Source organism: Tasmannia lanceolata, unplaced genomic scaffold (genome assembly GCF_043159265.1).
Source record: "Tasmannia lanceolata isolate RefF3 unplaced genomic scaffold, GAP_Taslan_0.1 ptg000008l, whole genome shotgun sequence".
Classification (NCBI taxonomy): domain Eukaryota; kingdom Viridiplantae; phylum Streptophyta; class Magnoliopsida; order Canellales; family Winteraceae; genus Tasmannia; species Tasmannia lanceolata.
Window position 1 is genome coordinate 67163892 of NW_027518685.1, and position 23304 is coordinate 67187195.

Sequence of the window (23304 nt, forward strand, 5' to 3'; positions counted from 1 at the left end):
TTTCATTTTAGTTTTCCAAAAACCATAATTTGTACCATCAAAATAGGGTGGCCTAGTGTTTGAATAACCTTCATGATGTTGAGGGTAGTTTGCCATTTTTGAATCTTTACTCTAAACCGGTTAGGGTTTTCAAAAAAAATAGAGACGAGGCTCTGATACCAATTGAAATAAACAAGAGGGGGGGTGAATTGAATTTTCCTCAAAATTAGGCCTTTTGAGAATTACCTATGAACCCTAATTGGAATTTTCTTCACTTAATTAAATATTTGGTTAGTGCAAATATAATTGACAAACAAAATGAGATGCCAAACCAAACAATAATGGAAATGCAAGAGTGAGAAATGACACACCGATATATAGTGGTTCGGCCAACGGCCTACTCCACTCTACTCAAGGTCGCACTTGAGGGATTCCACTATAGGAGACCTCCACGATGCCCGGCTCCGAGGCGGTTACAAATCCAAGGGATATTAAACAAGGATGCCCTTACACCTTTACAAAGACTCTCCTTCTCCGCCGAGTTCTAAGCGGTTGCTCTCTAGGGAATTAAAAAAGGGAATGCCCTAGCCACCTATACAAGATTTGAAAGAGAATAGCTTGGCTTCTTCTTGAAAGCTTGATGCTCTTTGTAGACCCTTGATTGCTCTTCAAAGATGGTGATTTGCAAGTGAAAGCACTACTATATCCAAACTCAAAAGATTCACAAGTGAAAGGCAAGTTTGGGATGAAAAACAAAAACTCAAGCTAAAATGGATTGCAAATGTCTTTGATGCTTAAGGATGTTTTTCAAAGATCAAGAGAGTGGAAATAATCCTCTAGATATTGTATAAATAGTCTCTCCTCAAAATATGACCGTTTGGGGGTGTAGATAACAAAAAACAAATTTTAATTCAAAACCCAACGGCTCTTTTTTGAGCTGTCGCAAGGTTCTCGGAGTTCCGAGAACCATTCTCGGAGTTCCGAGAATTCTCGGAGTTCCGAGAATTCTCGGAGTTCCGAGACAACGGCCAGAAGAAATAAAATTTCTACTGGACCATTTCTCGGAGTTCCGAGAAATTTTCTCGGAGTTCCGAGCTCGGAGCTCCGAGAAAAAATCTCGGAGTTCCGAGAAGCCTAAAAATCCACAGATTTTGATTTTTATTGCTTATTTGATTTTTAGCTTTTGGAACTCAACTCCTATGATTATTTTGGAATGTTTATGAGGGTCCCAACATGTTGGTCCACCACATAACCATTCACTAATCCATTTTAAGTTCTTAAGTGTTCTTTGAAAACCAAGTTGAAAACACTTTGAAAACGTTTTGCCTTGACTTGAGAATCTAAAGAGAAAGGATGTACAATGATACCTATGCAATCTTCGATCCCTCTTTAGCTTTGGTCTTCAAATGATCTTCCATCTTTGGATGCTTGCTTGAGTGATGATGTGAGCTACACTTAGCTCCTTTGGCTCTTGTTTGGTACACCTTTAAGCATGACCAAGTTGAGTGTTGGTTTCTTCAATGATCAATCCTATCTTAAACACAACACTTCAAAGCAAATTGATTAGTATTCAAAAACACAATCAATTATGTTTAGAATCATCAAAACAAGATAGGAGAGTAGACCCTTGGGCTTACAATACCCCTAGAACAAGGTGATTTTACAACCTCCTACCCTTAGCCTCTACTTGCCTTTTCTTCTTATCAATGGGCACCCCTACTTGATTGTTTCACTCCCCTCTTCTAAAAAGGGAAAATATATATGCCTCCCCTTTCTTCCTCGGACAGCCCTCTTTAGCATATTTTCTAGCTATAGGGGAGGGGTAAGCAAAAAAAAAGGGGAAGAGTGAATTACTTCTTTTTCTTGTACCTTTTCTTAGGGAAATGATATTGACACACTCGTATTTTGATAACGACACCAACCCACCCGTCTTTTCTTATTTAAACTCATGAAAATGTAATGGTCATTTAATCGTGATTTAAACACAAAAGACAAGGTAAGTTAGTGAAAATATAAAAGCGAGATTGTGTCAGCATCATCTGCACTTGGGAGGTTCGTGCAGAGGGGTGCCAATACCAGAACTCAGGATATTTTGCCTTTTTTGTAAATTCCGGAAAAAAATAAAAATAAAAAAGGGAAGGTCGGGGCGATGGAACGGATGATATCAATGGGGTTTGATTTTTTCAAAAATTTTGGGATTCGGCTCCGGGATCTCGACTCAACTTCGGGATTGGGGACTTTATTCGATTTCGAGAATTTATTCGATTTTGGGGGAAAATGATCCGGTCAAAATGGAGTGTCTACAGTAACCCTTGTGAGGGATTTTTCGTTTCTTTCTTTCAACCTTCGAGTGTTGTATTCGGGCAAGTATTCGGAGAAGCGTAGCTCATTCTCCGTGGTGTGGATAGCCACCAAGGTTAAAGCTATTGGGGTGAGGATAGCCACCAAAGTTAAAGCTATTGTAATTGGCATTCGATCTTCGCCAAGGTTAAGAAGATCAAATAGTGAAGCCATCAACGGGTTTGGTTGGTGGAGTGGAGTAGGCCTCGGATTTGAGGACCGAACCACTTTAAATCTCGGGTGCACTCTTTCTATCTCTTTGCTCTTTTATTTGCATTGCACCATTAGATTTAACTTGTATGCTTGAATATTAATTCTTGATCTCTTAATCTTAAAATCGGTTTAAAAGTTTAAAATTGGTAGATTCTATTTCTTAAACAACCATATTCTCCCTCCTCATTGTGTTGCCAATCAAGTATAACTTGGGACCCCCCTACATCGTTTTTTCAAAACCATTCTTTAAAAAATCCCACAGCGAACTATGCGGACCTGATCCTCCATTTTTGGGGTACGTAGGTAGTCTGGCTAGACCAGATTCGGTCCAAATCCTTAGAACCTTAGGTATTCAACCCTTTCGAACCCATGCTCACCTAGAAAGTCCTTCTGGTGAAACAAGTAAAGGTTCGAGGCGAATGAAAAGAAAAACAGAAAGAAAAGAATGAGAGTCTGAAGACCCACTAGGTTGAAAACCCGAAAGGGCGGCCTAGAGAAAGGTGAAAGTCGTTTTTCTTGCTTAGTCAACAAGCCAAGAGATTGACTTATCAAAAAGTAAGGGTAGTTGTCTGCTGGATTGAAAACTTGAAGAGACAATCTAGTCAGAGGCAAATACTTCCCATGAAAAGTTGAGTTGAATAGAAGCAGAAGGAGTTCCTCAGTTACGTTGAATTCCCAAGTTTGAGTGCAAGCAAAAGTTGAGATAAGTAATCTTTTAGACTGAAAGCTTGGAAAGAAAAAGTTGAGATAAGTAGTCTTTTAGACTGAAAGCTTGGAAAGCAAAAGTTGAGATAAGTGGTCTTTTAGACTGAAAACTTTGAAGACATTAATTTTGACTTCTTCCGAAAAGAGAAATCAAGGAGACCGAGGAGCAACCTCTACACAGGGCAGGATCCTGGAATCCGAGTAGTGTCAGCGAGACTTACTTTAATATCTTTTTAAACTAGGGGCATTAAAACCGAGCAATCCGAAGGGGATATAACCATGACGGAGATCCCGATGGAGGAAATTAGGTCATCTTGACATAGTTTTTGAGACTACTCTGAGAGTGGCTGACCTTACCATTTAAAAAATGATACATTTGATTTAAGAGTGAAATCAAAATTTAGTCAAGTCCCTTGAATATTGTAAGTCTTCTTTGAAAGAGTCCTCAGGAGTCTGTTCCTTGTTTCTCATTGTTTTCTTTTAGAATCCAAAGTGTTTGGCACTGGAGAAAATGGGTGTACACCTTCCGACATGTAAAGAAAAATCTAAAGTAGATCCTGGTTTAAGAAATCAAAGAAGGGCAAGAGATTTGTTATTCAGACCTGCCTGAAACATCAAAGCCTCAAGCACTGAGCAAAATAAATAATTCTTGCGTTCAGCCTTTGTGGAGATGGTTTTACCACTATACCAAAGAAAGAACCCATGCAAACTCAAAATTTTCATACTTACCTTGGTTCTGCTCTCTTAAGACATTGTCATGGAAGCACATCATACTAGGGGCATCTTTTATGACTTGCGTCATAAAAGATATTACACAATGATAACTGGGATATCTATTCTTAGCAAATAGAAACCAGAGAAGCTTGAGCATACTCTTTGAGTTGAATTCCTTGATCAAATTGTTCCTTCAGGAGTCAGTTTTAGAAACTTCAATTCCCAGCGGAGTATAGAATCTACTCCTGCATCCTTCAAACCTCATCAGAATACTTTTCACCTATTAAAGAGGGTCAGCACCTGAAAATCTCATCAATCTACTTAAGTTTTGCTTTCAGTAAAGATCATGCGCTCCTAGTTATTCTCGGTAAGAGATAACTGGCCCATTAGTGAAATCAATCATAGATGGTAAATTCTTCATTCCTTTTGAAGGTTTTTAATAAGGATAGAAATTTATGGTTCCGTGTTCCACGGTTTGGTTTTTCTTCCATGGTTTTAGAAAGTTTTCAATAAAGGAAGAAATTACTATATTCTGTGTTACACGGTTCGATCTTTTCTTCCATCATAAAAAAAAAAAAACCTTTGGTTTGCACTTGTTTTGACAAAATTTTTAATACAGCAATAAAAAAAAAGCAAAGCTCTTTGAGTGATTAGTGTGTACTTATCTGATTTGTACTCTTTGAGTGTTTGGTTTTTGTTTGCTTTGTCAATTCAATGAAAAAAAAAGATAAAAATTACCGAACCTGTGTTACACGGTTTGGTCTTTTTGAAAGATTTTTAATAAAGGAATTCGTTGAACCTGTGTTACACGGTTTGGTCTTTTTTGAAAAGTTTCAATAAGGAAAATATTTCTGATCTGGCGTTACGCAGATTGGTCTTTTCTTCCTTCTCCCGGGTATTTAGTACCCTGATGATTAGTAATGTAATGTCAAGTAGTGACTTACCTAATCATCGTTCCGCAATGTGCAGCTTCCTAACGTGTTAGGAGTCATACGTATCTGCGAAGAGATTTGTATGGGACTGTTTAGCAGGACATACGAATTTGGGTTTACGTGGAACTGTTTAGCAGAACCGCGTGATCCGGAGTGATTCGCTACCTTGAAAGAGAGGAGTCAGAATTACTCTGATAGTTAAACAGATTTATTTTCAGCAATGATCTGTATATCTATCGCCTGGCTTGAGACTTAGTCTCGCCTCGGTATTAGAAGTTTGAGTTTAGCTCAAATATTCGAGTACCCTAATAATTGGTCAAATTTTAGACTGATCTGCATGATATAAAAAAAATGGAAACTCTTTGAGTAATTGAAGTGATTGCCTTGTTTGTTTGGTTTGTGCTCTTTGAGCAATTGTTATGTTTACTTCGGCTTAGCCTGATTAAAAAAAAATGTATGTTTGTGTTTTTATAATCGTTCGTTCATCTTTGTTAACTAGTTTAGATAGTTGAGTCATGAGTATTAGGGAGAGACTATTTCTTTGAGATGTCTTAGTTGCAGAGTTAAGAGTCGGTGAGAGGCTATCTCCTTATTGTTAGTAGAGTTTTACCTTTGTGTATATCTTTTTAAAAAAAAACGAAAACCCAAAAATTTGTTTTGCTTTCGGGTCGGTCAAAATGTGTCGTCTGTTCAGCTTTGCCATTCGCGTGTTGTACATGCTCTGCCAAAGAGGGGCATCTGTAGACACCCCATTTTGACCGGACCCGGGTTCGAGTTGCTTATACAAAGCCTCGTCAAATCGGTGAGTGGAGTCCTAAATTGAACCCTAGGGTAGCTTAAGGTCTCACCGGGGTCCCCGCCAAATTTCATTGAAATCCGACTCGATTTGTTAAATAGGACGAGCCGAGAAGGAAGCGTAGTACGAATCCAAAAGGGAGGGTGAATCATCTTAAAGGGGGTTGTCCACGGAAAAGGAGGACAAATATATCATTTTTCGTAGAAATGGAGGAATGCATTTTCGTTGAAATTTCGAGAGAGAGGAGAGGAAGGATTTTGAAAAAAAAAAATCTCAGATCTGGATCTGAGATTTTGAGAGAAAATCTCAGATCTGGATCTGAGATTTGTAGAAATGAAAGAGGGATTTTCTTGATTTTTCGAAGAGAAGGCAGGGAGAAGGGATTTTTTTCATTTTTTCGAACAGAGAGGGGGAGATTTCTGGTTGGATTACCTCCGGCCATCAACCCCATGCCCGCCGGCCATCTCGTTTTCTCCGAACCCCACCACCATCTCATCATCTTCCCCTCTCCATTTCTGTCCATTTCTCCACCTACAAACCCCAATCGTCATTAAATCTGACCTCTCTCCCGCCGGCCATCTCCAGCCAGCCACCTTTACCCACCTCGAAAACCCGACCGACCCTCTCTACCACCACTTCTATCAAGATCCACCTCCTCTGCCATTTCTGTCACCACTAAACCCACTTCAAAATCCCCATTTTCGTGAGAAACACACACAGAGAGAGAGAGAGAGAGAGAGAGAGAGAGAGAGAGAGAGTCTGGATCTTGTCTCCTTCTTCATCTTCTCCGGTGGCTCTTCCGGCGGCTTAACCGGAGCTCCGGCCAATCGAATCCCACCACCATCACATCCATCTCTTCCTCTTCAAAAAAAACCACCCCACCATCTTCCCAACCCCCTTCTCATTTTTTTATAACCCTACCATCTTCAACTCCACCCAGATTTAAGCCTATTCCATCAAAACCCATCTCAACCATCATCTTCAACCTCAAACCTTTTTCATTTACCTCACCTCCACCATTACCATCCCTCAGGCATGGCATCTCTATCTTCTCCTCCATTACCAAAACCCTATATATGCCCTATTTCTGCAACACCAAAAGATAGAAAAGGGGGATTTGCTCATTTTCGTGCAGTGAAGAGAAGGTTTGAGAGGAAGAGGCGAAAATAGAGGGGAAAGCTAGGTAATTATTCTTGTCCCTTCTCTTGCGCTATTAATGTTGTCATTCTTCCATGATTTGTGAGGATTCATCCCTGATGATCGCTCAAGTAGTATGCGATAGCTGTTATGCTTAAGCTGGATTTGATTTTCCATAGTCATATAGCACAGCTATATGATTATAATTTTGAACAGACTGATGTTGGGTTTAAGCCTTGATAAAACTGTGTTAGTTGATTTCTTTGTGCCTAACAAAAGGATGCTATAAATATGATGAGCTGATTTGAAAATAGTTGATTTACGAAAATGGATTTTAATGTTCTCTTTACTTCCAGTGATTTCAAATGGATTTTGATAATGCTTTTACTTGTCAACTCAAATTCAGCCTTAATGTCTTTCCAATTATCCATAAAACTGTTTGGTATTGGCATTCATCAAAAGGTCTAAATAGTTGTACATGAGCTGTATTGGTTATGAATGCATCAATCACAACCGTTTTACCAGGAGGGTTAGTAATTGGAATTATCATGATGAGTGGAAATTGTCCTTGATTTAATTCTAGATTTTCTTTTCATATGATAATTAGGTTTTAACAGCTATGATTGCTGCTCACATCATGTGTTTGAAAAGAATTCTTATTCTCTTCAATTTAACCCATTTCCTGTTGTTGTGTCCGATGAGGATTTGGCATATGCAAAATAGGAAATTTATTGCCAGCTTGTCGTGTCCTAATAGTTGTGCATAACTGATTTGTTTCAGCCCATGTTTTGCATCATCCCTTTGTTCTTTTTGAATGAATCAATGAAGTTCTGTAGCTCTTGTTTCAGCCTGGTTTTGGGTCAACCATTATAACAACACTTTCTGTTGTGGCCAATCAAATCGGCCATCTTTGCTTATGTTCAGTGCGTCAAATTGGTGTTTTCACAAATCGAATCAATTTCTTAGTGCTTGCATAGCTGCATGTAGCTGATTTCAATAACTTAGTATTTGGAATTTCACAATTCTCTTGATTAATTGTTGACCGAGTGGTAATCTGATCCTTGGAACATAGGGGTTGGGAATTTTTCATCTTTCAGAGAATTAAATAGCTTTAAAGCTGATCTTATAGAATTTTGAAGTCCCTGCTTGTTGCTAATGAACACATGTCTCTTCATTCTCAGTAGGGATAGTGTGGTGGCTATATAGTGGTCAGGTTTTGTCTTCTTATGGGTGTATGTTTGGAGTTTTTAAACTCATCAATTGAATAGCTCTCTTTAAGCTTTGAGAATTTTCCAAAGAAATCCTGATCAAGAGCTCTGTATTAACAAGATACAAGGGCGATGAAGGCGATAGCCCAAGCCCATCTTTAGGGGACTCGCTCAATCCAAGTAGCGCTCCCCTCTTTTGTTTAGTAGGCCTACCCAACTTTTTGGATTTCTTTTAACCATTTTTTAAAAAAAACCCTTCTCTGGGACGTCTTTGTGTTTTGTGGCTCACCGTTTTTTGCACTTGAATCTGCACAAGTTGATGCCCCCTGTTATGCACCAAAATTTATAAAAATCAGAAATATCATTGCATGCAATTTGTATAATTTGTTGAAAATTTAAGATTATTCTTTTATGTTAAGTTTTGAGTTACGTTCTGAAGATGAATGGACTGTTCAGGTGAGACTATCTTGAAAGCTTATCATAATTTATTTTATTTTAAATAAATTGTTTAATTGAAGAAGGAAATCAGATGATTTGCACTATTCAATGTCCTTGACACGAATATCGTCTGATTTTAAGGCGGTTTGTAGAAATATTATACGTGTAGGAAATCAGATGATTACTTTGGCATCATCTGATTTCATTGGAGTCCCCGTATTGGGGTTTGTGGTTGACTTTGAAGTGTTTAATATCATTTTTTTATTTCATTAGGCTACCCAGCGGCTGGTCTGGGCTAATTAATTTTATTTTAAATAAATTGTTTAATTGAAGAAAGAAATCAGATGATTTGCACTATTCGATGTCCTTGACACGAATATCGTCTGCTTTCAAGGCGGTTTGTAGAAATATTATACGTGTAGGAAATCAGATGATTACTTTGGCATCATCTGATTTCATTGGAGTCCCCGTATTGGGGTTTGTGGTTGGTTTTGAAGTGTTTGATATTGTTTTTACTTCATTAGGCTACCTAGCGGCTGGTCTGGGCTAATTAATGTTGTTTATCATGCTATTTGAATTTGAGATTGCCTAGTAGCTCTTTTCTGCTCTCTTGGTGGACTAGCGCAGTCTTCTAGACTTCTTTAGATACTAGAACCTGTACTAGGAGGCATATTCTGTCTCATTAGGAAATCCTCCTTTGGAGGCAAGCCTCTTTTTTTAGCTTAACCTCAGGGAGGTTGCTTTGATTTTGATAAATGGTGCACCCATATGAGGCATGCCTTGCCTCATTTAAAGAGCCTTTGAATCATTCGTTTGTGTGGTGATGTTATCGGGGGAGTCTTTGACTCATTTGATCTTTATTGATGTTATTAGGGAGTCATTTGTCTTGGCTTTGTAAGTAATTAGCCTTTAGAAGGCCTGCTTGGCCTCATTTGTAGAATCCTCTCTGAGGTTGCACCTCAATTCGTTCCTCTGTTAATTAGAGACCAATTTGGTCAATTAGTTGTCTTAGCCTTGCTTATCCCCCAGGGCAATGATAAGGTTACTTGGAGCCCATCTTTGTGTGTGTTTGGGAGACCCGCCCGGTCTCATTCTCTCGCTAGTTCTCCTCTTTGTGCGTCGTTTGGTTTTTGGGAGAACACCCTACTCGGCTTGGCTTCATACTCCTACCCTTATGGGGTACTGGGCGCACATTTGTTGCACCCTAGGGCTAAGTAGCTGTCCGGCCCGGCTGGGTGTTTTACCTCTGCCAAATGTGCAAATTCTTGTTCCTTTAAGGAGTCTCTGACTCATTTATCCTTTGGTTAGTGTTAGTGGAGTTTTTGACTCGTGTTCCTTTTCTTTTAGGGAGTCTCTGACTCATTTATCCTTTAGTTGGCGTTAGTGGAGTCTTTGACTCGTGTTTTCTTTTCTTTTAGAGAGTCTTTGACCCATCTATCCTTTAGTTGGTATTAGTGGAGTCTTTGACTCATGTTTCTTTCTCTTTTAGAGAGTCTTTGACTCGTCTTTTCTTTAGTTGGTGTTATTGGAGTCTTTGACTCATGTTTCCATTTCTTTTAAAGAGTCTTTAACTCGTCTATTCTTTAGTTGGTGTTAGTGGAGTCTTTGACTCATTCATCTTTGACGCTTTCGTCTCTTAGTCCGTTTTATTAGAGAATCTTTGACTCACTCATTTTCTTAGTTGGTATTATTAGAGAGTCTTTGACTCACTCGTCTCTTAGTTGGTGTTATAGAGAGTCTTTGACTCATTTGTTCTTGTTAGGGAGTCTTTGACTCGGTTGTTCCGCTTAGCAGTGTTATTAGAGAGTCTTTGACTCATTTGTTGTTATTAAGGAGTCTTTGACTCCATTGTTTTCTTTAGTTGTTTTATTAGAGAGTCTTTGATTCGTTTGTTCTTATTAGGGAGTCTTTGACTCGTTTGTCCTTATTAGAGAGTCTTTGACTCGCTCGTCCTTTGATAGCAGTATTAGAGAGTCTTTGACTCATTTCCCCATCCCTTTAATTGTTTTTAGGAGCTTCTCCTTAGTGTTGTCGTCGCTTTTATTTGTTTGAGACTTGTCCAGTCTCATTAGAGCTTTGCCTTTTGGGTCTTAGATCATTTCGTTACTTTTGATAGCTAGCTTGTTCGGTTTAGGGGTTTCCCCTGTTAGCCCTAGGGTTTTACCCTAGGGTATTGTTTTACATTTTTTTTCTTAGGTCTTTGACCAAAAGTGTGAAATCAGAAATTTAAAAATCCAAAAAATATTGAAATACTTTAAAATCCAAAAACATGTTAAAACATTTAAAACTCAAAAACATTAGAAATTTAAAACATAAAAAACATTTGAAAAACACTAAAACCATTAAATCATTTGGAATGTTTGCTTTTAGTGATAGTTAGAGAGTTCGTTTCGAACTACATTGGCTTGATCCTCTTCCGAGGTACGTAGTGCAGCTTGGGATTTATATCCCAAGTCCAGCCAAACTTTTGTAAATAATATTTTAAAACCTTTTTGAATAAGCAACCTTTAAAACCTTGTTTTCAAAAGATCCTCCTCTAGAGTTAGGAGTTTCTCCTAGATAGAGAGTTTCAGAGTTAGGAGTTTCTTTTGATAGGTTGTTTGTTTGTTTGTTTGTTTGTTGTATGCTTGTTTTAGAGTTAGGGGTCTGTCCTAGAGTTATAGGAGCGCCTCCGTCCGATCAGTCGGCGATCCACATCGCCGAGTGATGACTAGAGTAGGATATGCTAGTCCACCTTTGGTTTTCCTTAGGAAATACAGCCTAGTTACACATAGGTTGTAGGAACCACCTGCATTAGCCTAGGGCTAATCTGCATTTAGTTAGGGCATATAGGGTGTCCTAACATCCACAATTCACTGGAATTTAAATAATCGTACAATAAACTTTAATAATTGGTCCGGTCTTTTAGATCGAGTCTAGGATAGAGGTCTAGGTGTCTTAGGCATCCTAGCTTAGAATAGGCGCGAAGAACTACGTTGCCTTGATTCTCGTGGAGGCGGGGATACGTAGGCTTCTTTGGATGAATACCAGACCATCCGAGGACTCGGGCTAATAATTTAGAGTCTTAGGATTTGTTGTATTGTTATTATATGTTTTAATGTGTTTTTCTTACTTTATCGTACTGATCCTATACTTTTAGCTATAGCTTGCATGTGTTTGCACATCAGAATTTAGACACCCATTAGGTATGTCACTCATAACCTAGCTATGCTTAGGTGACACATCTTTCATTTTATTTTATGTGTGTTTATTATTTGTATTCTCAGGAAATGCATGCTTAGGTAGACGACTCCTGAGGACTGTTCCCATTTCACATGATTTTTACCCAAACTTCTTTGGAGTTAATGAAAATGGCATAAGAGGCCAAGTGCTTGCACTCGGACGAATTGGGGGTGCTCTCAGACCTTCCCCATTCGTAACCAGGCACGAACCCATATATATTTCTGGTTATCCATTGCACAGAGGATTTGATTTTAGGGTTCCATGGCATATCCATGGATGGCGACTCTGAGTTTATTTCAGGTATGTCTTGGTTTCGAGCCTTGGCTCCGGATCGAGACATATCTCTTTCTTTTTATATCGCCACTCATGCTATGCTATGAGGGTGGCATCCGTTTCGAGAGTTCCTTGGCAGAGCTCTCCATTCACACGTGGATGATCCAGAGGAGGGTGTAGGGACACGTTCCCTCGCTCTCGCCTCTATCTCGGATCGGGGTCCACAGTAAGCTTTTTACTATTGCTTTAAATACTATTTTTGACTTCCTATTCAATCTAAAACTAGTACAATCTAAGTTTTCAAAATCCTTAAAATTTGAAAAGAAATCCAATTCACCCCCTCTTGGGTTGCTGAGTGGAATTTCACTTGGTATCAGAGCATAGGCTCTTACATAGGATTTCTCTTTGAAAACCTACAAGGGAAAGATCCAAATGGCAACATTTTCTCATAGCAATGAGGGGCAATCCACTACTAGACCTCCCTTCTTCAATGGCTCAAACTATCCATATTGGAAAGCTAGAATGAGAGTGTTTTTAAAATCTTTAGATTTTGATGTTTGGGGAAGTATCCAAAATGGATATAATGAACCTAGTGCTGATATGGAACTATGTGATGAAAATGAAAGAAAAGAGTCCACTATCAATGCAAAAGCAATGAATGCCTTGATTTGTGCCTTATCTCCCGAGGAGTTTAATCGAGTTTCTACTCTTGAAACCGCTAAGGAGATTTGGGATATGCTAGAGATAGCTCATGAAGGGACAAATCAAGTGAAAGAGTCCAAGATGAATCTTCTCTTTAGAGAGTATGAACTATTCATGATGGACCCTAATGAAACCATTGCCGAAATGCATACTAGGTTCACAAACATAACAAATGGGTTGAGATCATTGGGTAAACAATTGTCTAGCAAGGACTTAGTTCCCAAAATACTTAGGTCATTACCTAAAGATTGGGATCCCAAGGTCACCGCCATTGAAGAAGCAAAAGACATATCAAAAATGGGCTTAGAAGACTTAATAGGTTCCTTAATAACTTTTGAAATGGTTTTAAAAGGAAGAGAAACCTTAAACAAACAAAAGGAAGATACAAAAAGGAAAGGAATAGCTTTTAAAGCAAGAGTTGAGAGTGAAGAGGAAGAGAGTGAAGAAGACACACAAGATGATCTTGCTCTCTTCACCAAGAGATTCAAGAAATTTCTCAAGTTCAAGAGAGGAGGCAACTCTAGCCAAGGAAGAAATAGGCCTTCAAGCAAAGAGGAGATGAGATGCTATAAGTGAAACAAGGTTGGTCATATAAGGCCAAATTGCCCACTCATCAACAACAATGACAAGGATAAGAAGAATAGAAGAAATGGCAAAAAGGCTTTGTGTGCGGCGGCTTGGGATGAAGGGAGTGCTTCATCCGGAAATGATTCCAATGGAAAGGATGAAGATGACCTTTGCTTCATGGGACTCGCCGATGTGACACAAGATATCTCCGTATCCGAGGTAAATGATGTTGATGATATGTCTCATGAATTCTCTAATGATGAACTAATATTTGCTTGTGAAAAACTTCATGAAAATTTGGATTTACAACTTGCCAAAAACTAAACAATGAAAAAGTCCTTACAAGATATCACTAGGGATTTTGGGTTATTGAAAAAGGAATTCGATTTGCAAACCAATACAAGTGAAAAATTGATTTTGGAAAACAAAGCTTTGAATGAAGAAGTAGACAAATTAATCTTTGAAAACAAAAGCTTGAAAGAGGAAAATGAGAAACTTGTTTTGAAATGCAAAGAACTTTATTTAACATTTAGAAAATTCTCATGTGGCAAAAACAAACTAGATGAAATTCTTGAAAATAAGCTTGTCTCTTTAGAAAAAAATGGTCTTGGTTACCAACCCCTTTCTAAAGAAAAAGCCTCATTAAAAAATAAGTTTATAATGAATTCCTCCCACATCCATGCTAACACTAGTGCTTTTATTCCTACTTGTCACTATTGTGGTAGAATATGACACTTAAGGTTTGCATGCAATGTTAAGAAATCAAAAGCATCTAAATTTATGTGGGTTAAAAAAGATGAGCTTTATGATGTTGCTAACCTTGAAGGACCCAAGAAAAAGTAGGTACATAAATCTTCAACATGAGCTTTGATTCTTGTAGGTGTGCTTGAAAGGAAAACCCTCAAAGGACAAGTGGTTCTTGGATAGCGGTTGCTCAAGGCACATGACGGGAGACGTAACCAAGTTTGCCTTTGTCACGATGAGTCATCAAGGAAATGTCACCTTTGGGGATGATACAAGAAGCAAAATCATCGGTGAAGGTACCATTAAAATTAAGGACATTAAAGTTGAACATGTTTTGCTCGTGGACGGTCTTTCATTTAATTTGATAAGCATTAGTCAACTATGTGATCTTAGTCACAAAGTTCTTTTTGAAAAAGATAGTTGTAAGATTTTGAAGGCTAAGAATAATGAAGTTGAATTTGTTGCATATAGAGATGGCAATATGTATTCGTTAGCATTAGAAGACCTTGAAAATCAAAACATCCAATGTCTCTCCGCCATGGATGATAACCCTTGGTTATGGCATAGGAGACTTGGTCATGCTCATATGGATTTGATTTCAAGATTATCTTCTAAGAATCTTGTGAGAGAGTTACCTAAACTCAAATACATTAGAGATAAAATTTGTAGTGCTTGCATTCATGGAAAACATGCTAAAGACTCTTTTAAACCCGTAAGTGTATTATCTACCTCTTGTCCACTACAACTCCTTCACATGGACCTATTTGGTCCCATGAAGACTAGTAGTAGAGGAGGCAGTAGATATGTATATGTGATTGTTGATGACTACTCTAGGTTCACTTGGGTGTTGTTTTTAACTAGTAAAGATGAAACCTTCAAGAAATTTTTCAACTTGTGCAAGCGAATTCAAACTGAATAAGGGGTTTTCATAACTGAAATTAGAAGTGATCATGGAACCGAATTTGAGAACATTGAGTTTGATACCTTTTGTAATGAAAATGGAATCAAGCACAATTTCTCGGCTCCAAGAACTCCCCAACAAAATGGGGTAGTTGAAAGGAAAAATAGATCACTTATTGAAATGGCTAGAACCATGTTAAATGAGCACAATGTTCCAAGAAATTTTTGGGCAGAAGCCGTTCACACGGCTTGCTATCTTTTAAATAGGGTACTCATTAGACCTCACCTTAACAAAACACCTTATGAACTATGGAAGGTGTCTTTCATGTTTAATATAAAGCATTTACAACCGAAAATCCGATGAAGGTATCTTCTTAGGCTATTCAACCCATAGTAAAGCCTATAGAGTCTATAACAAAAGAACTCAAATTGTGGAAGAATCCGTGCATGTCAAATTTGATGAGTCATTTGAACCTCCTAAAGTCATTAATGAAGATGATGAAGATATCAATTTTCTAGAGCCTCATAGCCAAGTAGAGTCTATTGTTCAACCCTTAGAAAATCTTGATTTAGAAGGTCAACCTATAGAAGAACTTCAAGTTGAAGGTCTTCCCAAACATAGTAGAATCATGTCTAGTCACCCTTCTACTCAAATCATAGGTGAAACCTCATAAGGAGTTAAGACAAGATCTCACTATAGGAATGTTTGTGCCAACATGGCCTTTATCTCCCAAATAGAACCCAAGTCCATAAAAGAAGCTGAAAATGATGAATTTTGGATGATTGCTATGCAAGATGAACTAAACCAATTCGAGAGAAACCAAGTATGGAGGTTAGTTCATAGGCCTAGTGATCACCCAGTTATTAGGACTAAATGGATGTTTAGAAACAAACTCGATGAGCATGGAGAAATTCAAAGGAATAAAGCTAGATTGGTAGCCCAAGGTTACAACCAAGAGGAAGGTATCGATTATGATGAGACCTTTGCTCTGGTTGCTAGATTAGAAGCCATAAGGATGCTACTTGCATTTGCATCCCATAAAAACTTTAAGTTGTATCAAATGGATGTGAAGAGTGTATTCCTAAATGGGTATAGTATGGAGGAAGTTTATGTTGAACAACCTCCCGGTTTTGAGGATTTCAAATACCCTAATCACGTATATAGGTTGGACAAAGCCTTGTATGGTCTAAAGCAAGCTCCTAGAGCTTGGTATGAGAGGTTTAGCTCCTTCCTATTAGAGCGTGGCTTTCAAATGGGCACGGTTGACAAAACCTTGTTCATTAAAGAAAAGGAAAAGATATGCTTATTGTTCAAGTCTATGTAGATGATACAATATTTGGTGCTACAAATGATAAGATGTGTGAAGAATTCGCACAATCCATTCAAAAAGAGTTTGAGATGAGTATGATGGGAGAGCTTACCTATTTCCTAGGACTTCAAATCAAACAATACAAAAATGGAATTTTCATCAACCAAGAGAAGTATACTAGGGAACTCCTTAAGAAATTTGGCATGGATAGCTCACAAATCAAGCCAACTCCTATGAGCACTTCCACCAAACTAGAAAAGGATGAAAGTGGCAAACCGGTTGATGAGAAGAAGTTTAGAGGAATGATAAGCAGTCTATTATATTTGACCGCTAGTCGGCCGGATATAATGTTTAGTGTGTGTATTTGTGCTAGGTTTCAATCGGGTCCTAAAGAGTCTCATTTGAGTGCCGTAAAGAGGATATTCAAATATCTCAAAGGAACTCCTTCTTTAGGTTTATGGTATGAACGATCGAATGAATTCAACCTAGTAGGATTTTCGGATGCCGACTTTGCCGGTTGTAGAATTGATAGAAAAAGCACAAGTGGCACTTATCAATTTCTAGGAAGGTCTCTAGTGTCTTGGTTTAGCAAAAAACAAAACTCAGTAGCCTTGTCTACTACTGAAGTAGAATACATTGCGGCCGACGCTTGTTGTGCACAAATCCTATGGATGAAGAACACTCTCATGGACTACAATCTTGCATTTAGTAATGTTCCAATCCATTGCGATAATACAAGTGCCATCAACTTGACAAAAAATCCAATTCAACATTCTAGAACTAAGCACATAGAGGTAAGGCATCATTTCTTAAGAGATCATTCTCAAAAAGGGGATATTGAAATTAAGTACATCCACACCAATGAACAATTGGCAGATATCTTCACAAAACCCCTTAATGAGGATCGATTTTGTGACCTTAGGAGTGGACTCAACATTTGGAGTTTAGATCAAGACAAAGAATTTGCACATGAAGCATGAATAGAAGACACAATTCTCCTTGTATATATATATATATATATATATATATATATATATAGAGAGAGAGAGAGAGAGAGAGAGAGAAAAAAAGGTTCCTACACATATGTGTAGATAAGTTATCTACACACTAGCTTAAAATACAGTGGGGGCCACATTATTTGGGTGATCCAATCCATTCATTTTTAAGGCCCTCACATAGATAGGGTGTCCACAAAAAATCAGATACATAGGATCATCCTAACCATTCGAACTGTGGAGGCAAAAAATGGACTAATTTGTGAAGGTTTAAAGACATCCATTATACCTCCACAAATCGTAGGGTTGGGATGATCCTACGGATCTGATTTTTTGTAGACACCCTATCTATGTGAGGGCCTTTAAAATGGATGGCTTGGATCACCCAAACAATGTGGGCCCCCACTGTATTTTAAGCTAGTGTGTAGAGAACTCTCTACACATATGTGTAGGAACCGTTCTCTCATATATATATATATATGGTTTTAGATGATCCAACCCTAACTCTAAAACTCACTCAATTGGTACCCATAGCCCACTTCATTTCAAGGGGGAGTCGGTACCATCACCCTTAATTAAGATACCTAAAACCTTGGCCACGTGCCATCATCTAAACCTTCGGTAAGTCATATGTGTAATCCATTACTTGCAATGTCACCTACATGCTTTGTACATGCATTGGATCATGTAACTATGTTCTCCTTACATTCAAAAAAAAATAATAATAATATAAATTCTCGAAACTCCGAGAAAATGGATAGAGGGAACCTGGAAAGTTCTCGGAACTCCGAGATTTCGTCCAGGTGGTCCTCGGAGCTCCGAGAAAATTTCTCGGAACTCCGAGATTCGGGCCAGTAGAAAATAAAAAAAATTGTGTTTTCTCGGAACTTCGAGAATATTTCTCGGAGCTCCGAGAATCGGGCCAGGAGCGTTAAAAACCCTCGACCCGGTTCGTTTTTTCTTACTTTTCTCTCTTCTTTCCCTCTTCCTTCCACTACTCTTCAAACCCTAACTCCATATTCCTTGTTTTTCTTCATTTTCCCCCTACATCCACCTCCCAAACCCTCTTCTCCATTCAAAATCCCTCTTTTCTTCCTCAAATCTCTTTTTTTTTCCCTTCAAACCCTAGGATTTCACCCCTCTTTCGTTTTTTCTTTCTTCCTTTCTCTATTTCTCCTATTTTCCTCCATTTTAGGGCTATTTCTCTTTTTTTATTTTTTCTCCACCCACATTTCCTCTCACAATGCCTCCTAAAACCAAAAATCTCAACATTGGAGGCTCCTCCCAAGTTGCAGACCCCGAATATGTTCCTGAAGACGTTCCTGAGGACGAAGGGCCTTCACGGAAGAAGGCGAAGGCGAAGACTATGGCGGCCGAGGTTGTGTCCAACTCTTATTTCACTGGGGATAAGGCCAAGAAACTCTGGGCCGACGTCGGCACTAGGGGCATTCTCACCGGCAGGTACACTGATCCCCCTGTCCTTCACAATTTTGATTTAAAGGCCAAATTTGATGCCCTTCATTGGACACCCATCCTTCACCTCAACGAACCCGTTTACCCTCGATTGGTGCGTCTCTTCTATGCCAATCTCACCATTTCCCCATCCTTCTTTAAAATCGAATCTAAGGTCAAGAAAACTATGATCAAACTCTCCTATCACACTTTTGCCACACTTCTTGGGATTAGCCATGAGGGCCTCTTACACTATTTTTGGCCGAAAGATGGGACACACTCACTTGATGATATTGATTATGACACTGTCTATGGTCGGATCACACAGCGCTACTACCCTAATATGCCCGTACAATCTGCCGACCTCATTCCGGTTGCGCGCATGTTCCATAACTTCATGTACCACATCTTCATACCTCGTGCGGGGATGCGTGAAGCCCTAAGACCCTTAGAGGCATATCTTATCTACAGCATCCTAGAGGGCCGCCAGCTTTGTCTGCCGTATATCATGTTTCGCTATATGTTTTAGACTCCTGGCCGCTAGCGCTCATTCTTGCCATTTGGCATGATTCTCACCCGTGTCTTCCGCCACTTTGGCATCATCTTGGATGGAGAGATGACCATGACTCCTACTGCCCCGTTTGATGTTCAGACCTTTAACCTTATGGCTCTTAATCAAGCAGTGATTGACATTGATTCGGACGATGAAGGAGGCTACGAAGCCGAGGACGAGGCTGCACCGGCACCCCAGCCGTCACAAGATACCTCTCAGTTCTGCACTCGCCAGGATTTGGCTCACATGTAGGAGGCCATTGAATGATCCATGGCCTCACAGTTTGAGCGGTTGTCCACCCATGTCGACTCTGAGATTTCGGCTCGCTTCCAGACCATGTCTACCCACGTTGATGACCAGTGGGCTGCCTATTATCGCTACATCTCCAGTGGCCAGTGGGGCCAGGCACCGAGCAGTTCTTCTCATCAGTCACCGCCTCCTCCGGAGTAGTAGATGGCTCTCGTTCTCTGATGATGGATCCCGTCTTGCTTAGATTTCTCTTTATATTAGGCTTATCTGTATCTTTCTATTTGCATCAGTCGTCTTGGATTACAAGTTGGTTGTATGGATCCTATTTAGCTAGATGCTTCAATAGTCAGTTGGATCTTTTTTTTGGGATGTATTCTGTTTAACTAATTATGTCACTGTTATGGTGTGTCATGGATGCTATGTCCTTTGACTGGTTGTATGCACTTTTATGTATGTCATTTCACATTATATATATATATATATATATATATATATATCTCTTTGGTTTACTGTGCGGTGTGCTTCTCTGTTCTATTTTTTTTGCTCGCATACCTTATCTTTTGCCTGCTTTCTCTATTGCATTGCAATTCACTTGTTTCATTGGCTCACACCTGCCCTCTTTCCTTTTGTTCCACCTTTTTGGTGATGACAAAAGGGGGAGAATATTTGAGCTCCCAAGTCATAATAACATGCATATATTAAGGGGGAGCAAAGCTCTATGCTTATAATTTTGCAATCAAATTTCAATCATTAAATGTAATGCCTTAAATGTTCAATTAAACCAAACTCTTAGGGGGAGCACAAATTGTTTTATTCATCCCTAAAGGGGGAGTTCCTACCCTAAAATAAATTATGTTTGTCATCATAAAAAAGGGGGAGATTGTTAGCCCAAGGGTTCAACAAGTACTCCCATTGAAATGTTTTGATGATTAACAAACTCAATTTGTTATAAAATAAAGGTTTTATATACTAATGATTTTCATTGGCAAAGTTATGATGTTCATAGCGTAACATCCTCAAGAGTGCATGACAAATGGCAAATCATTCAAACTCAAAGTGATATCAAAGGCACGAAGAAGGCATCACCATCTCAAAGGTATTCAAAAATAAGGTTGAACTCAAGCACAAGAATGGAAATCATCTCAAAAGTTCAAGCTTGGCTCAAGCATCAATGGAGTTGAATAAAGGCATGTCAAAGCCTCTACAAGGTGCCAACAAGATTGAAGACCAAGTAGAAATTAAAATGTAAATGGTCCTTCATGTATAATCTAGGTCTATGGCACAAAGGAGAGTTAAAATCAACCTAGATAGAATTTAATTGGTTAGTGAATGTTCATGGTGGTGTCCCAACATATTTGGACCCACATAACATTCCATTTATCATGTTTAGATTGAGTTCCAAAAGCCCAAATAAAATCAGCAATAAAAACAGATAATTTCTGCTGATTATAGGCTTCTTGGAACTCCGAGAATATTCTCGGAGCTCCGAGAATTGTTCCAAGTTAAAAAAAAAAAAAAAGACTCAAAGCTCCGAGCCCGGAGTCCGAGAAAACCGTTGGGGAGCTTAAAATTTGTGTATTTTTCATATATATGAACCTAGGGACTCTTGGAACATTACTTAAGGAGTTTACAAATATTTTAAGAGCACTAAAAGGCATTCATTCTCCTTCTCCTCAAGATCTTCACTCTCCATCTCTCTCTTATGCCATTTACTTTAGATTATTCTTGAGAGACTTTAGGACTTTTATTTGTTCATCTTGTTCTTGTGAGAGTGAGTGAGCTTTACTTTAAATTAGCCTATTTAGAGGCAAGCAAGCAACAACCTTTCATCTTCTTTGTATTTGGCACAAAGGGCACCATAGAAGACCCTTGGAGCGTGAAGCTGGATTTGTATAAGGCGGAAGGAACGCCGTATTTAAGTTCCTTGGAGAAGATAGTGGAATCCTCAAGGAGAGTAACTTGAGAAGAGTGGAGTAGGTCTTGAGCTAAGACCGAACCACCATAAAAATCTTTGTGTCAAAGCTTCTTTGCCTCTTCACCTCTTCTCTTGTGGTAAGATTTTTACTATTGCTTTAAATACTATTTTTGGTTTCCTATTCAATCTAAAACTAGTGCAATCTATGTTTTCAAAATCTTTTAAATTTGAAAAGAAACCCAATTCACCCCCTCTTGGGTTGCTGAGTGGAATTTCAGAAATCATTGTTGGGAAGGTGTGTATTATCTATAGCTTGTTTATTGTATTATCTTTAGGTAGAGTGTTCGTAGTCTTTTAGGTGCCCTTAACCCATAAGTAGCCCATTCATTGCAAGGGCAAGGAAAGAGTCATCTAGAGCCCTATTAGGAGACATACCTTGTCTCATGAGACAGTTCTCTTTTGAAGACAAGCCTCATTGTTTAGAGTTTATCTCTTAGGGTGTATACCTTGGATTTAGCATTAGAGGAGTCCACCCATAGGAGACAGGCTTTGTCTCATTTATAGAGTTCATCCTTTTAGGAGGCTTGCCTAGCCTCATTTGTGGAACACCCTCATAAGTAGAAGACTAACTTAGTCTTTTTAGTTGCCCTGACCTTGCTTATCATTACAAGGGTGATGATAGGGGTACTTGGAGCTCACCTTTGTGTCTAGGAGGCATGCCTTGCCTCGTTTATAGAACCCCTAATTGGAGACAAGCCTTGTCTCATTTAGAGAGTTTTCCCTTTAGGAGGCCTACCCAGCCTCATGTTAGAGTCTCCCCTTTTTCTAGAGTAAGTTTTTGACTTATTTACCCTTGTTTTGATAGTGTTATTAGAGTCTCTGACTCATTTGTACTCTCTTCTTTAGTGTTGGTAGCTAGGGGTTTCTCCTTTAGAGTTGTTGTCGTTCTTCTTTATTAGAGACTAGCACAGTCTTATTAGAGCTTTGCTTACTTAGGATTTTAGATTGTTTTCTTTGTTCTTGGGGCACTTGTTTACTTGTTCGTGGATTGTTTCATCTTATTTTGGGATACTAATTTGTTGGTTTGGGGTTTCCCCTTTACCCTAAGGGTTTTATCCTAGGGTGTTGCATTGTGTGTTCCCTTTGGCCTTTGACCAAAAGGGTGAAAGCATTTGAAATTTTAAAATCCAGAACATTTGAAGTCTTAAAATCACAAGAATATTGAAATCATTTAAAATCACATAAACATTAGAAATTTGAAACCAAAAAACAATTGAACATTTTAAAACCCAAAAACATCAAAAATTTAAAACAACAAAAACATTTGGAAAAACATTAGAAGCATTTGAAAATCAAAAACATTTGAAAACATCAAAAGCCTTAAATCATTTGGAGTGTTAAATTTTAGTGGTAGTTAGGAGAGTTTGATTTTCGAACTACGTTGGCTTGATCCTCTTCCACGAGGTATGTAGTGCAGCTTGGGATATTTATCCCAAGTCCAGCCAAACTTTGTAAATAAATCATTTGAATTCTTTAAAAAGCACAAAAATCTTTTAAAACCTTATTTTCAACAAGATCTTCCTCTAGAGTTAGGAGTTTGTCCTAGATAGAGAGTTTTAGAGTTAGGAGTTTGTCTTTTGATGTGTTGTGTGTTTTGTTTGTGTTTGTGTTAGAGTTAGGAGTTTGTCGCGTCTCCGTTCAGTCTGTTGGCGATTCACATCGCCGACTGATGACTACGTCTAGGATGCGTTAGAGATCCCATTGTTTTCCTTAGGACACACAGCCTAGTTACACATAGGTTGTAGGAACCACCTGCATTAGCTTAGGGCTAACTTGCGTTTAGTTAGGGCATATAGGATGTCCTAAAATCCACAATCCACTGAAATTTAAATAATTGCACAAGAAGCTTTAATAACTAGTTCGGTCTTTCAGGTCGAGTATAGGATAGAGGTCTAAGGCA